A 14,296-nucleotide genomic window follows, 5' to 3' on the forward strand; every position below is an offset into this window, starting at 1 on the left:
TGGGACTTAAAGGGGAACAAAATGGGCAAAGTTATTGGGAACGGAAGTGCGTTATTTATTGATTCCGGAAGGCTTCATCGTTCATTCATAATTTTAAAAATACAACAGGGATCATTTTAAAAGAGAAAACGACTTCATTTTGAATCACCTGAAGAGAAATATTACTATTACTGTGGCCTGTGGGGGCAGGGTGGGGTGAGTAATAGATTAATGCCGTCTCATCTCAGATCTAAAGACCCGATTCTCGGGAAAGGCAGAGACACGTGGTGGGGAGATGGGACGATTTTAAACGGGCATAACTACCCAGCCCAGAGCCGAGAGCCCTGAGGGCGCCCAGAGCCCTCGCTGGCTGCACCGTGTGTGGGGGATGAACTTGCAGCGCGCCTGCTAACCTGCAGCCGTGGGTTTTACGGCCCCTGCCTGAAGGGTCTTTATCTTTGACAAAACTGGAATTACACAAAGACTGTGGGGCACTGTTAGTTTCCCTCGCCTGGCTGAACTTGACCCTTTCTCCTGGCGTCCACTGGGAATCGAATGGGAAACTGCTTTTAGCAGGGCTTCACTGTAATAATCTATAAGTCATTAACTGTAGCTATATTTAAACCTACAAGAATCAATCTCTGAGATCCTAGCAGATGTTATTGACATAAAGACCAGCGCCTCAAAAAATCCTTTAGAAACAATGATTTTAGGTCTGGGGCTGGGGATTCGCACTTCCCCATCTTCCAATCATCTTCGATTTGCTACCTGGGGCTGGGACGCACGCCTCCGTCACATTCTATTCCAGAGCACCTGGCACTGGAGGGTCTCACACGCGGGACTGCGATAGATCTTCCATGTGTCCCTGGGGCAGACGCAAGGTTAGAGGCCACTGTATAAATAGAAGCTGAAGCCAATGTTCTCCAGGGAGACTATAGCGATGATGCTGTTACGTGTTGAATTGTGCCTCGCCATTCATTTGTCGAAGTGTCAAACTCCAGGACCTCAAAATGTACCTATGTTGGGAGATAAGGTCTTTAAAGAGATGATTAAGTCAAAATGAGGCTGTCAGGGTGGGCCCTAATCCTATATGACTGGTGCCCTCACAAGAAGACGATGAGACACCAGCGGGTGTGTGCCCAGGAGGGACACCAGTGAGGACACAGCCAGAGCGGCCATCGCCATCTATGAGCCAAGGAGACAGGCTTCAGGAGAAGCCGACCCTGCCTGCACCTTGACCTCGGACCCCCAGCCTCCTGACCTATGGGAAATAAATTTCCATTGTTTAAGCCCCCCAGCCGGTGGTACTTTGTTACGGCAGCTCCAGCAAACTAATACGGAGGCGAAATCACTTCTGGGCATGCTCCTAGCTAAGTATCAAACAGACGGAATTTTTTATGTTACTTATTTGGGGGGGAGCGTATTAGGGAGCGTTTCAGTTTTGGTCTTGTTAGAAATAGATGGTACACTCCAAGGGTGTCACCGAAGAGTGTGAGGAAGGTGACTGACTGGTGTGGGCAAGGCTGAGGGAGCGGAGGAGGGATGGGGCGACCCGGGGACTGGCAGCAGTGGGGTGCCATTGGCACGCTTGACCTGAGGGCCAAGAGGATCGAAGTGTTGCTGGAGCCCCCGGCAGCTGTAGCTGTAGAAAGGAGGCGGCTGGCCGCAGAGTGGCAGGGGTGGTGGAAAGGGAAAGATAAACACTCAGCCCTCTCTCTCCTCCTGCCCTCTTCACCTGTGCCAGTGCCTCCTGTTGCCCGACCTGCGTGATGGTGCAGCCCTGCAAGGTCAGGCTCCGGGCTATGGCACAGGGCAGAGAAGGGCCGAGAACACACGAGCGTGGGCACGGAGAATGTTAGCTCCTCTCTCAGAAGATCCACTCCTGCCACGTTCAGAATGGCGCCCTCTCGCCCTGGGTTTCTTTGCTTTTCACTTCTCCTCTCGCTTTTGGCCATTTTCTTAGTTGTAGTTTCGTCATTTTTACAAGTGGGAGCCGTAAATATTTACCTCATGGGATTGTCGTGAACGAAACAACTTATGGACCCGTTGAAAGCCCCTGGCACAGAGGAGATCCCCTAGGAACCTCATTTGTTCTTGTTCGCCTCTAACTACTCCTCCCCCGCCTGTATCTTCCCCATGCTCTTCTTCAAGCCTTCGTAGGTCCACACCAGACTCTCTTGGGATGGCTTTGCCACCAGGTCAGTGTGCTCTACAAAAATGGGACAGGAACAGGAAAGAAATAGGTGAGAAGGCAGTTTTGCGTATTGGCCAGAATAGAGATAAAATAAAGTTCCGTTAAAGAAATGGAAGAGGTTAAAGAGGAGGAGAAGGCTAATGTAGGGACACGAGAAAGTGCAGAAGATCGATCACAAAAGAAGAAATAGGTGCTCTCTGGCTCCTTTTCCTTCCAAGGTCTGAAACCTCACTCCTATGGAGGAAGGGAGGGAAGGAGGGAGGGAAGAAGGAGTGAGTGCATGGCTCGGTGGATGGGTAGATGGGTGGATGGATGGGTGGACAGATCGCTGGCTGGCTGGCTGGCTGGGTGAATGATTGGATGAATGGATGGATGGATGGATGGATGGATGGTTGGTTGGATGGATGGGCAGATAGATGGAGGCTTCGGTTCCTGCATACCTGTACATAACTGCTCTGTTCCAATAACAACGTTATGATTTGAGAGGCACAGAAAGAAGTGCTAAGGATCCTAAGCCAGGGTTGGGGAGGAAATTTTTACAGGAGCATATGGGTACTGTCTTGCCAGGTGATCTAGTTGTCAAGAGTGGATGGGAGGGTGAGAGAAAGGAGTGGTAGTATTAAAAATAGATACAAAAGTACAAGGTGAATTTTAGCTCTTGGTTTTATTTTTGGAATGAGAGCCATAAATAGTCACAATCTTACCCATTCTTCATCCTTCTGGGCTTTTCACAGGGAACTCTTATCTAAGCACAGAAGATGCATAGTCAGATCTGAGCCTCAAATACATTTTATACCAAGAATTAGGAAAACTTCTAAAAAGTGTTATTGACAGGCCAGCAAGAGTGCTTCTCACTCAAAGAAGGGGGCACTTCCTGTCCCTGGAGGATGGGGAGTCCCAAGAATGGGCATCTCCTGGTATCACCAAGAGTTCAGTGCATCTCAGTTCTCCATAAAAACATCGAAATGCGCCTACTACTAATAGAACGTAAGCTAAGATCTCATTAGTTTTAACGTGTCTAAGGTAATGCCATAACACAAGTTGTTTCTTCCTAAGAATCTGCCATTGTTAGTCTGTTATATTGTTCAGAGCAAACAAGCATAGTGAGTCTGTTTGGTGGAGGACGCTACCATGGGGACTCACAGATGCTTGGTGACATGAGCTGATGCCTGAGGTCTCCTATCTGTCAAGAGGAAGACCAGCCTCTGGACCGGAGACGTCCCACCACACAGGGGTTGTCCAGTGAAGCTATACTTGCTCTGCCTGTTCTACTTGTTTCCGTGTCTCAAGGGCAACCCTGGCTATGCACCAATCCCACCCACTTTAAACTAAGTAGCTTGTCTTCCGCTAATAAGTGTAAATAACTGAAGGACGTTTTCTGAGATTGAACTGGGCACATCCTAGGCGTTTGAGTTAAAGAGGCAACCCACCCCTGATTTCAGATAGCACCCGAAAGGAGTAGTGACTGTCGGGGCGGGGGTGAGAGAGATTGTGTGGGAGGTAGCAAGCGTGGCCTTGCTCAGCCACATTGCCCTTTGCCCCCTGGCTTCCACGCCTGTGAAAAATGGGACCAAGGGAGTGGGAGTCAGAGGAATGTCAGGACTTTGTTAAGATTTCTGCTACTGGAGGCTTTCTGCTAGTTTTCTCTCATTCCTCTACATTTTAATAGAGAAGTTGAAGTTTCCCCACTACTTTAGGTTTCCACAAGAGTATTTCTGGGTACAATACAGCTTGACTTACGTGGTTTTCATTGTACTTTTTGATATTTTCAATATTCCTTCTCTTTCTCTAATTTGCAGAACGCTTAGATTTTCTTTAAAATTGTTTTTGCTTTCAATGCTAGTACTTTTTTTTTTTTTTTTTTTTTTTTAAGTAGGCTTCACGTCCAGTGCAGTGACCAACATGGGGGCTTGAACTCAGGACACTGAGATCAAGACTGGAGCTAAGATCAAGAGTTGGATGCTTAACCGACTGCGCCACCCAGGAGCCCAATCCCAGTACTTTTCAATTTTGTGTTTACTTTTGATTTGCTAGTCTCCATACTGACTTCTGGCTTCATACATTTTTTTCATTTTAATTGCAATAATTTCACCTTTTCCATCCTTGTCTTTAATCTTTTATCCTTTCCACTTTTGCATTTTAATTTTTTACTTTTCTAGATTTTATTAAATCTTTTTTTAAATGTTTTATTTGTTTTTGAGACAGAGAGGGACAGAGCACAAGTAAGGGAGGGGCAGAGAGAGAGGGAGACACAGAATCTGAAGCAGGCTCCAGGCTCCGAGCTGTTGGCACATAGCCCGACGCGGGGCTCGAACCCACAGACCAAGAGATCATGACCTGAGCCGAAGTCGGACGCTTAACCGACTGAGCCACCCAGGCGCCCCTACTTTTCTAGATTTTAAATCTAAATTTTATTTACCCGATCACCATCTTATTATTTAAACAGTTTTGACTTTCAGTCTTGGATGTGGCTTAATGAATTCACTTAAAATAGTGAATTGATGTTTTAAAATACCATTATTTAATCTTAACTTATTAGATTTATTCTTATCTTAAACCACTACCTTCCCTTTTAGTCTTGCCTTTCTCTTATATTTTAAATACTTTCATTTTCATTTTATTTTAGGGATCACACATTGTTTAGAATTTTATTTTGGGGATCACGAAGATCAGACAAGAAACAAATGTACGTGACTTAAGCTGGATATAAGGTGATAGGAGAGTAGATAGCACAGGTACCTGGAGATAGCACATCCTGCCTAGAAGACCCATATGAAGACAAACCACATGGGAGAAAATATCTAGGAAAAAAAAAAATAGGAGCTAATAATGGTGCTAACTTTTGAGTGGGATTATAGTTTGTTTTTTTCTTTTTGTTTGTCTCTATTTTCAAAATCTTACAAACGTCAATCACAATGCGTTGGTAATTATGGGAGGAGAGTAAACACAAAAGCGAAAGACAACATAAGGAAAATACTATTCCAGCCAGACAAACACATCTGCCGGCTGTATGTGGCCCGCAGGCTCCAGCGTGTGACCTTGACTTATTTTCCCAACGGCAGGAAAGAAGCTTACGCTGCAAAGAGGGGAAGCTGGAGCCACCCTCCTGCCCTCCTACTCGGGCTCCGTGCCTCTCAAGGAGAGTTCTCCCCGAAGCTTTAGCTGTTGGGTCTTGATGTTCCATCAGCAAAATTTCTTGCCAGTAAAACATAAGGAGCACTTTGTACATTCCAAGTGCTCCTGTTTCTTCTGAGCCACTGAATACTTTTTATTTAACAGCTACCGGGAGTCATTTCATTCTTTGGGTTGAATAGAATAGAATGGTTGCTATTCATGATTTTAGCATGATCTCTCAAGTGTCCAACTCACATATGTTTGTTCTTTGGTTTCCTCACTACTTTTTAATCCCGTGTTGCTGAATACATGCTGGGAGACACCTTAAGTCAGCTTTGAAATAACATAGGGTATACATACAGTAATTGACTAAATGCGTGGGAACTGCCTCAGTTTACCTCCTCAGTCTCATTTCCGTAAAACTCTTTCCACACTGCTTGTCTACACACACACGCACACACCCCATATGCATCAGTTTCCCGGAGATATCCAGAATTAACGGAGATACTTACCTGAATTCACCATGCATCCTTCGTGCTTTGCATTTGGTCTCACCTCTGCCTGGAGTTGGCCCTTTGTTTATCTTACTGATTCCTACTCATTCTTTCGGAGTTTGAATCTTCTGTTCGCATAGCCTTCTTCAGTTTCCCTTTTCTGCCTTGCCACTTAGATGCTTCTCCCAGTGCTCATAGAACCCTCTAGAATAGTGTGTTGGCCTATTTGCTTCTCTTGATCTTCTCCCCTAAACTGGGAATTCTCTGGTGGCTGGGACTTAATCATTTCTTCAACACTTCCATTAAGTACAAGGAAAATGTTCCAGACACGTGTCCACACTGAAATGAGTGACAAAACATAAAACTGAAACCAGGACACTTTTAGGGGCATGGGCCTTTGTTTGGGTGGATTAATACATTCCATATAGATTTGATCTAGTCATTTAACCATGCATCAATGTCAACGAATGACGTTACCTTAAATCGCTTGGATCTCCCTGGAGAGCAAGGTTTCACTCTGTTACTATCTGTCATGACAGATCACTTGGTTTGCTACACTGACCTGGCATTCAGTCGTGTAGAGAGATGGTTCAGGTTTTCAGATTCTGCGTGATTAAACCTCCGCACAAATAGTGTTTATGCATTTTTATCTTTTCATTTGTATAGCACCCAATACATTTCCTTAGCATTCACCACACAACTCCGGATGTTTTCCCTCAAACCTGCTGTTTCTCTGGTCTACCTGTCTGTAAATACCTCCTCCCGCTCCTCCTGCAGAAGCTTGAAACCTGGGAAGAGTGTCTGACATTTTTAATCCCCTCCTCTTCCAGCCCATGGCCAAACCCCACGGATCGTACCCTACGACGCACCCCACATCTGCTCTTTCCTTTCCGTTCTCCTTGCTACTTTCTCGGTTTGGGCCTTCATTGCCTGTCACTCACGGTGAGAACTTAATGACTCGTCTCTCCTCCGTGATCCGCTACACCTGGATGAGAGGAAGCTTCACCAGGCCTGCCCGCTCTCCCTTGCACTCTTGTCCACAGCACTGGGCCCAACCTCCAGGCTTACACGTGTTCAATGGACAGGCTCTCCAGAGGCTCCTCACAATCTATGTCTGAATTCCTTACAAGACACGAGTGACCCTACCTAGTTACGTTCTGGTCTCTTCTCCTAGCTTCTCTGCAACCCGCTCCAGCATTTCCCAGTTCTCTAGCCTGTCCTATGTCATGTCACACCCCGGGGTGTCCTTGCCCAGCTATCTCTGCTTGTCAAAGTGACATCCGCTTCTCAAGGTTCAACTTGGTTGGAACCTCTTCCATGCTTCCACTTGGATGCATATATTTTCCCTCTCAATGATATTCCGGTGGAATTTATCTTATAATTTACTCCTCTCCCAGAACCTACTACATTTTTTTTCTTGACTTACATCTTTTTTTTTTTTTTTTCATTTGAAAACATGCCTGAGTTTCCCTTTCCAGGATGGGGGGATTCTCCCGGAGAGCAGGAAAAAACATTATAGAGTAAAACCTTGAATGGCGAGTAACTTGTTTTGCGAGTGTTCTGCAAGACGAGCAAACATTTCTAATAAATTCTAACTTGACAAAGGAGTGACGTTTTGCAATATGAGTAGTACGAGATGCCGAAGGTCATGTGATCACCACTGAGCCAATGGTTCTCTCTCTGTGGGTGATCGCCTCCCATGCTCGGATGCTCGGTCTCAGGCGTCGGTATTTGGCAGAAATCAGTGATTTTTCAGAACGTTGGAAGGTGCCCACAATTGGTACTAGTGTATCTATTGTCCCTTCAAAGCACCTATGGACAGTCCTTAGCTTTTCCAGACAAGAGAAAGCTTAGGGATGCTTAGCTTCACTCTAGGTCAGGCTGCCTGCAGATGTAGACCCTTTCCTCTGCTGCCTTATTGCCAGTTACATTATATACAGTGAATGACAAGAGTTTATGAATACTGTACCGCAGTCAACATCCAGGTGAGCATATACAATGGCCCCATGCAGAAAAAGATTCCAGTGAGCCAACAGATAGCAGTGATTCCGGTAGTGATAGTCAAAGTCGTCCTACACAATAACCCTCCTCTCTCTTGTCTCCCTCATACCAGCCATGAAGGTTTTCAAAGGTAAGTGCAGGTTAATTTCTTTGTTCTTTATATTTTGTATTTTCCTTATTATTTTGTATTATATTCCAGTATTGTAATCATTTTTACAAGAATATTTTTGGGTTGTGGAACCAATCATCTGAGCCCCCATTATTTCTTATGGGGACATTTGCTTGGATAGACAAGTGCTTTGGATGACAAACATGTTTCCGGAATGAATTATCCTGGAAAACCAAAGTTTCACCGTACTGGGCTTAGCATCCTCTGGAACACCTTGCAAGCTGTGTCTCCTTTTCGAAGCGCTTACCAAATACAATTAGTCCTGTGTACGTAGCAAACCGAGAAAACCTGATGATCTCATATGGGTAGTGAGGGCCGGAGGATTCTCTCTCTCTCTCTCTCTCTCTCTCTCTCTCTCTCAAAAATAAATAAACATTAAAAAAATTAAAAAAACAAAAAAACACCTAAATCTGTTAAGATCTCTAAATTTTATAAGAAAAGCCATTGCATAAATAACCCACATATAAATGGGTTTGGAATGGCTAACTAGCAAAACCCCCAGGCTCCAATGGTCAAGAGGAATGACTGATAATGAAGGCAGGTTCTTCAGGTAGCATCAATCTGGGAGTTATTTCCTTCCTGTCAAAGCCCAGGGGGCTTATATAACTCCACCTTACTGCAGCACAGAGATAAAAGGCGTCCTGGGCAATTGCAGCAGGTAATTTTGCAGACTATGCACGGCAAGAGTGTTGCACGTTTGTTTCAGGAGCAAATTAGGAACAGTAATAGCCCAAGCAATAAAATGAAGACTCTGGATTTTTAATAACTGAATTCGGAGCAACTGCCCTTCAATTTTTCTAACAGTAGGAAGGCAAGGTACCCGTGGATTTAAAAGCAGCAGAGGTCCCGGACAGGGGCGAGCACACTGGAGGAAGGTCTCTGTGGGACCAGCACAGGGTCGTTGCCCTCAACATCAGGCTCCAAGATTTGTTTAAAAAAAAAACAACCTCTTATTGCAGGAAACAGGTGCACCCTATACCTTCTTTACTGCTTGCGTAAATATGCAGCATGAACTTCAGTTCACTTCGTAAGCTTTGGTGTCGTCGTTCCCACGTAACCCTTCCGCCTTGTTTGTAAAATACTGACTTCCAACAGATTCCCTTCAGGTAGTGGAGGAAGGGGATTTAATCAATCAACAAGTGCAGTCTGGAGAGGGAGAGGGTTGAAGATGAGGAATAATTAATGTTCTCTGAATACCGGCAATCGTACAACCCCATTTTTTATGTTCATTTTACACGAGGGAAATGGACAGGCTCTCCGAGACCGTAAGTTACCTTCCTCAGTACACAGCGGATGCGGAGTGGAAACCCTCTGTGGTTTCACTCAAGAGCTCATGCCCTTTGCATCCCGGTCCCCGGCCTCCTGAAGTTTGGGGTCCAGGGTAAGCAGACAAATGAATGGCGTCTACTTATGGCCTGTGCTTATGTTCCTGTAACCCACTCCACAGCCAGATCACTTCAGATCCGGTATGCTTCCTCCCGTCTCCCCCCAGCAAGGTCAGGACTGTGTGTCTGTTGGATGAGGGTCAGGGGAAGCTGACAAGTGTCACGTGGGCCCGGGGCGGTGTGGAGGCAGGCAGCATGTGCAGGCCCTGGTGCTTGCCAGCCCAGCAGTCACGGGTTCACCTTCGTTCTTCCTGACGCTGTTGTCGTCGGCTTCCTGACCTTCGTGGGGGACAGAAGCCTGGGGAAATTTCTGAGCCTGATGCCTCTCAGAGCTCTCTGTTCGTGCTATTTGGATTGCTTGCATATTAGTTTTTCCTATGATATCATGAAAATCCATTCAACGAAGATTAGCTATATGCCTGCATGTGTTTGGGTCTGGGGATTCGAGAAGGGGAAGGGAGAGTGTCTGCCCTCTCGGAACTCGCTGGCTGGTGCGGGACTGTGAGACAGGGTAGGACAGGCACGTGAAGAAGTGCAAGGGGAGTGCTTGGCGGGTGTGAGTACCCGCACGAAGGCTCCCGAGGTGGGGGGGGGCGTGTGAACTGCGTTGTGCAAAGTGAGCTTCCCAGGGGAAGAAAGGCAGGAAAGGTCTTCAGACAGAAAAGGTCCAGGCACACAGGAAGAATGCTAGGGATGCTTTGGGGAAACTAGTTGGAGCTGGTAATTGGTAAGGGTTTTATTTGACTTCCCCTGGAGATGGTAGGCGCCTCTGAAGGGTTCTGAGCAGAGGAGAGACACAATTCGATCTGTATTTGAAAAATCACCCACGAGATAATGCAAAGACAGACCGAAGGGAAATGAAGCCATGGGAAACGTGTTAGAAAAACTACCCCGGCGCAGAAGGGGACCGCAGTGGCCTCAAGTTGAGTGGTGGCAATGGGGAAAGAGTAGGGGGACAGACTTGAGAGAATTCCCTGCCGTGGTGTCAGAAGGGCATGTACATAGCGCTCTGCTGTCTCGCTGAGTGACTTTCAGGGCTGCCCTGGCCCACTGGAAAAGCAGTTTTCCGTGAAAATATCATGTCAGTAACTCTGGTAAATAACATACTTTCTTGGGGCGCCCGGGTGGCTCAGTCGCTTGAGCGTCCGACTTCGGCTCAGGTCACGATCTCATGGTTCGTGAGTTCGAGCCCTGCGTCGGGCTCCCTGCTGTCAGCACAGAGCCCGCTTCGGATCCTCTGTCCCCCTCTATCCCTGTTCCCCCCACTTGCTCTCGCTCTCTCTTTCTCAAAAATAAATAAACATTAAAAATAAAACCATACTCTCTGTGTCTTATCTGTAAAGTGGGCGTCACACCATGTATCCAACAGACACTGCGAACGTTAACTATACCAAGGCCGCCGTATGGCAAATAGTGAATTCACAATTCATGTTATATTCACCTTCTCGTATTTTTCCTCTCTTAAAAATAAGGTTAATATCAATAGACTGCCCTGCTCTCATGAGATAACTGGCCTCACATTTCCAGTTAAGATAAAGTTCCTCATTTTTTCGGGGAAGGTTTGATTCTTGCGAGATGTGGGCATGTGGACGCGAGGATTTATTTCACTCTAGCGTCAAGATAAACATAGATGCTCTCCTCCAAAAGAAAGCTAGACTAAGCGCAGCGTGTTTATAAAGATTTATGTACGGAGCTAAATTAATTCCTGAGAACTGAGGATTTGTAGTCATCACTCTACCTCATTCTGAGAACACATACAAATGGGCATGTCAAAAATGATGACAATTATTATGCCTTTGTAATTCGATTTCTTACATATTCTAATTATATTCTTTTAATTAGTAACCACTCTCGTTCTGGAGCTTCCCCAAAGTGAGACTGAACTCAGTTCCTGATGCAAAAACAGTTTGTAACTTTTATGTCACAGGACACGTTATTAAGTGAAAAGAATGACAATTGTGTTCTTCACCGAAGACTTAGTCATGGTGAGAGAGAACTTCAGCTAATCACCGAGCATGTATCTAATTTATAAAGCGTCTAATTCGTAAAAGTCACAGTGTCATCACTATCCGAATCGTCCGGTTAAAGTAAAAGATGATGCGAACACTACATTTGAACTTTGGGCATTTACCCAAGAGCTTGGCCAGGCAGGAGTAAAGAGGAACAAAGATGACACATTTCAAGAGGTTTAAAAAAATATCGTCTGGAAGATCTCATTAAGAATACGCTCGAGATCTTGTTCAGTTGTCATCACCCTGGACAGCATGCGTTCAGCTGGCTGGTGGGTCCAGAACCGGCCGCATTTGATGAACGTCATTTCACAAAACACGAATGATGGCTCGCTAGCCTTGCCTCACCAGAATTCTCCTTGGCCGGATGCCACACCACCAACCTCCCTGGCTCCCGAATTTGATTTTACCCGCTCAGCATGATCCCAGTTCACGGGGATAAGGACGTTCTATGTCAGACTGGCCAGGTATTTACAGAAAACAAAAGGGAAGTGATGCAGCTTGAGTAGTCAGACATACCTTGTCTCCACGAGCCCATTTTAAAGGCTCTGCTTGTCTCTTATGTGCTAGAACAAGCCAGACATTTTTGCCCTTGGAGGTATATGCGGAGGTATTTAAAGTGTCTTAGTGTCTGCGAATTGCCTCCAGGGGTTGACTGAAAAAAAAAAAGCCACGTGCACAGAGAAAAGAGAGAGAGAGAGAGAGAGAGAGAGAGAGAGAGAGAGAGAGGCTGACGAAGAATGAAGAAGCAAATATGGCGCTGTGTAGACATTTGGTGAATCTGGGTAAAAGGTTCATTGTGCCATTTTTTCTGTTTTTCTTTACACTTGAAAAATGTTCACTATAAAAATTGGAGCACACCCCCACATCAAAAAAAAAAAAGTATATGCGATAAACTTTTTAAGATTTAGCAATAGTTGAAGGGTGATAGCATTTGTCTGTGAATGCATTGGAGGCCCATAAATAAAACAAAGGTGGCTTCTCCAAACATTTTTATTTCCTCTTTATTATGATCACCTCATTACAGACCAGCGTTATAACAGTATCCTTGACCGTTAACTATGGTTCCCTTGTTTTAGTGATTAACAGACTTTATTTTTTAGTATAGTTTTCGATTTACAGCATAGCTGGGCAGATAGTACATAGTATATACTCACCCCACCCCACCCCTCCACCCCTCACACAGTTTGTCCTATTATGAACACCTCACACAGTTTCTCCTGTTATTAACATCTTGTGCAGTTATAATTAATGGACTAATATTAACACATTTTTTATTAACTAAAGTCCATAGTTCACCTTAAGTTTCACTTCTGGGTTTTGCATTCTGTGGATTTTGACAAATACATAATGACAGGTACTTACCGTTATGTATCGTACAGAATAGTTTCCTTGCCCTAAAAATGCTCTGTGCTCTGCCGACTCACCCCTCCCGCCCCCAGCCCCTGGCAACCACTGATCTTTTTAGTTTTCATAGTTGTGCCTTTTCCAGAATCTCCTCGTTGGAATCGTACAGAACGTAGCCTTTTTAGATACGCTTCTTTTGCTTAGTAACATACATGTAAGGTTCCCCATGTCTTTTCATGGCCCGATTACTCATTCTTTTTATCACCGAATCACATCCTCCTGTCTGGATGACCGGTTTGTTCATCCACTCACCTACTGAAGGACTTGGTTGCTTCCAGTGTTTGGTGATGATGAAGACCGATGCGGGGCTCGAACTCACGAACTATGAGATCGTGACCTGAGCCGGAATCAGGAGTGAGACGCTTAACTGAATGAGCCACCCAGGTGCCCATTGCTCATTTCTATTTATTTATTTATTTGTTTGTTTATTTATTTATAATATAACTTATTGTCAAATTGGCTTCCATACAACACCCTGTGCTCACCCTTGCTCATTTTTAAACTGGGTTGTTTGTTTTCTTGAGATTTGAATGACTTTTTTTTTTTTTAATTTTTTTTTTCAACGCTTATTTATTTTTGGGACAGAGAGAGACAGAGCATAAACGGGGGAGGGGCAGAGAGAGAGGGAGACACAGAATCGGAAACAGGCTCCAGGCTCTGAGCCATCAGCCCAGAGCCTGACGCGGGGCTCGAACTCCCGGACCGCGAGATCGTGACCTGGCTGAAGTCGGACGCTTAACCGACTGCGCCACCCAGGCGCCCCCTTTTTTTTTTTTTTTTTTAAAGTGGGTCATCTCATGAATAGGGGGTGGGTCCAATCATGTGTTCACTTATTCCACAACCATGCCAGAAACTGCATTTCCCTTCTCCTTTACTAACAGAATCCTGACATCGTGGCAGACAAGGTCCCTGGCCTGAAATATTTAGTCTTTCAGACTCCTTTGAGAGGTGGTCAGTGTGACACAGGTCTGGCCCACAAGAAACAAAAACAGAGAGTGCTGGTTGGGGCTTCCCAGAAGGACTGTTAGAAAGGAAGACTCAGTCGGCATGCACCACTTCGATCTTTTGTCCTTACCTGTACCCCTACCATTTCCCAGAACGTGACACAGTGCCCAGAAAGGGAGAGATCATCTTGTGAGGAGGAAGACAAAGTCACTTGACGAGTAGAGCCAATGGATAGACGGAATCTGGGGTATAATGACACCATGGAGGTGTTGCAGAAGCCAGGACCGTCCCTAGACGTCCTGGTTTGTGATGAGAAGCACCCCCATTTGGTAAGCATTTTAGTCAAGTTTCTGTTACAGGCAACCAATGCATTCCCCGCTATGGCGACATTTTTCAAGCACCGTTCAGGGTGACACGCTGTCTCCCTGACAAGACTATTCTAAGCAATGTTTATTTAAAGGCCTGGTTCGCAGAAGTACTACATTTGAAAAAATTTCTGTATGTTATGGGCATGATTATATTTACGACATGTTCAGCACTGTGCTGGGCATCACGGGGAGAGGAAACGAGAGAATGAAATAATGAGGTTACCCGCATGG

Source organism: Felis catus, chromosome A1 (genome assembly GCF_018350175.1).
Source record: "Felis catus isolate Fca126 chromosome A1, F.catus_Fca126_mat1.0, whole genome shotgun sequence".
Classification (NCBI taxonomy): domain Eukaryota; kingdom Metazoa; phylum Chordata; class Mammalia; order Carnivora; family Felidae; genus Felis; species Felis catus.